The sequence below is a fragment of the Crocodylus porosus genome, unplaced genomic scaffold, assembly GCF_001723895.1.
Source record: "Crocodylus porosus isolate Cpor-Errol unplaced genomic scaffold, CroPor_comp1, whole genome shotgun sequence".
Taxonomy (NCBI): Eukaryota; Metazoa; Chordata; order Crocodylia; family Crocodylidae; genus Crocodylus; species Crocodylus porosus.
Genome location: NW_017728886.1, coordinates 85,817,963 through 85,820,381, shown reverse-complemented (window position 1 = coordinate 85,820,381; position 2,419 = coordinate 85,817,963). Strand labels below are relative to the sequence as shown.

At 42.7% G+C, this 2,419-nt stretch overlaps 1 protein-coding gene across 7 annotated transcripts in view; it reads right to left on the bottom strand.

The window, feature by feature from the left end:
- BBS9 (Bardet-Biedl syndrome 9) overlaps positions 1-2,419 on the bottom strand; it is a 479,447-nt gene that overhangs the window by 121,071 nt on the left and 355,957 nt on the right. Inside the window, exon 25 of one of the 7 annotated variants that reach the window (XR_002101810.1) lies at positions 1,903-2,324. The exons of the other annotated variants lie outside the window; for them this stretch is intronic. The gene's annotated coding sequence lies outside the window, so the exon portion shown is untranslated. Of the gene's footprint in view, positions 1-1,902; positions 2,325-2,419 lie in introns of those variants that run through there. 7 annotated transcript variants of the gene reach the window in all.

Here is a 2,419-nt window from a genome sequence, read left to right as displayed (position 1 = left end):
AAAAAAAAAAAAAAAAATCAGAAACTTGGTATGTTTGTGGAGACAGTGGACTCAAATGGCACTGTGGAAGACAAAAACAATTACTACTTAGAGACAAATATTATAAAACCATATCTAAGGAAACGATGCAAGAATTCTCAGGTTTCTGTCTAGTGGTGAACTCAAGGACTTAGCTTAGATTTTTGGGGAAAAAATAAACCCTGAAAGCATGACATGAGATAAAACAGGATGCTCAATCTATACAACACCCTCCCCACTCAAATAGCCATTTTGACACTCATAAAATATCTCACTTATAGTCTGACTCTGAAAATACAAAAAGGAAGTTAAAAGGAGGGAGACAAGAGAAAGAAAAGGATACTTGGTCAAGAACATTAAATTTTAGTCTGCCCTGACAAAAAACACTTACCAAATCTAAAAGAGTGAAGTTGGTACCAATTAAAAGATGAAACAGCTTTTCCATATGCATCAAAGTGGCAGATTTATTAGTAGATTTGGCAACCTTCTTAAATTTTAATTTTCAGGAAGATTCCATCTGAAAATAGAAGTTGACTACGGATTGCCGAAATATTCACAGATTGCAGCAAATAATTAGATGAACCTGACCTGTGTTTCAAGTGTGTGTGTGTGTGTGTGTGTGTGTGTGTGTGTGTGTTTGCGTTCATTTCTTTGTTCATTCTTGGGTCAGACCTTTTTATGCATTTACTCTGAAAAGAGTCCAGAAGAATACATTTGGATTTCCAGGGGTAAAATTGCTTGTTTATAGAGCATTTGTAAGGTCAGAAATTATAAACAATAAAATAATCTGCCATCAGCATTTTAAATGACTTTTCACTTGGCACCACTGCCCTGAACATGAAGGCTAATGGACCAGATGGATTGGGGTGTGATACGATCCTTTAATAGAAATGACAGGCAAAATATAGACATCAATCATACCAAGCATCTTGCAGTCCACCATCATTTCTGACATAGGTTAATATTTTGCAGAGGAAAGACTTTATCCCCACATTATTTTAGTTATTAGCTCTTTGGATTTCTAAACCACAACATGGTTTTTAAGAATTTAAAAATGAAAACAAAATGTTCAAAAAACAAAATGTTCCTTATGTTTTAAACATAATTTTCTCATTTAGATGCTTGCATACAGATGTAGGCAAAGTAAATATAAAGTAAGAACACAAATACCATGTGCATGCAAATTAGATCTTTCATGGAAATAAATTTTGCACTGAAATATTACTGATTGCTTACAAAGTCATTATGCAATTTGATTTATCATCTTAGGAAACAGATCTGAGAAATGGGTGGAATTTCATGATTAATATGTAACCAGGTGTGCTTTCCAAAATAACATAGGTGTGAGAGAAAAAAAATCAGGCATCCTTCAAGGTATCTGAGGTTGAGCACTCAAAAATCAAAGACCACTTTTCCTAGCTTTCATAAGTTTGTTTTATTAGGAAATTAACCCCTGCAACAGAGGTACCACGAACTAAGGCAGGGGTGTCAAAGGTATGGCGCAAAGGCTGGATCTGGCCTGTGAAACCCTATCATCAGGCCTGCAGTGCTACCTGTGGCATGCCCATGCGCTGTCCCATGCACTGCATGCAGCATGAGCTGGCCCCAGACCTATGTTGCAGGCAGCTAACAGAGAATGTTTGGCATATACTGCACACAGTGCAGGGGTGGAACTGGCACACATACTGAACACAGCATACGGGACCAGTCTGGGATGTGGGCTGCACAAGATGTGTGGGCCCTACATGCTGGATCTGGGGTTGGTTTGGATCAGGCCCATAAACTGCATGCACATGCTGGATCCGGAACTCAGGGCCAGTCTGGTTCAGGTGCCACATGTGGTGTGCACCCAAGACCAGCCCCATGTTATTCATGGGTCTGGGGCTGGCACATGCTGCATGCAGTGATGATCTGGTGCAGTCCAGGGCATGTGCTGCCTGCACCAGACCACTTCTGTCCACTGGATCCAAAGTTGGTCTGGATGAGGCCCAAGAGCTATACGGGATCCAGCATATACGGCCAGTCTGGACCAGGAATGCATGCCATGTGCAGCATATACCCCATATTTGCCACACACTGTGCATGGGCCAAGGCACAGCACACATGGTAAGCAGGGCTGGAGCCAGTGTACATGCTGCAAGCAGCATGTGGGGACAGTCCAGGGCATGCGCTGCATGTGGTGTCCATACCGGCCAGGCTCAGCACACTGGATTCAGCACATGGGGCCAGTCTGTGGGCCCAACCTAGCCTACATACCAGCCCTGCACCCCTTGTCTTGTTCACAGGACCAGTAGAGTCTCACATCCCTGAACTGCCCAGTTGTGGCTTTGGCTCCACCACGATCCGCTGGCTGGGAAATTGGCTTCGTGGTCGGACCCAGAGGGTTGTGATTGATGGCAGT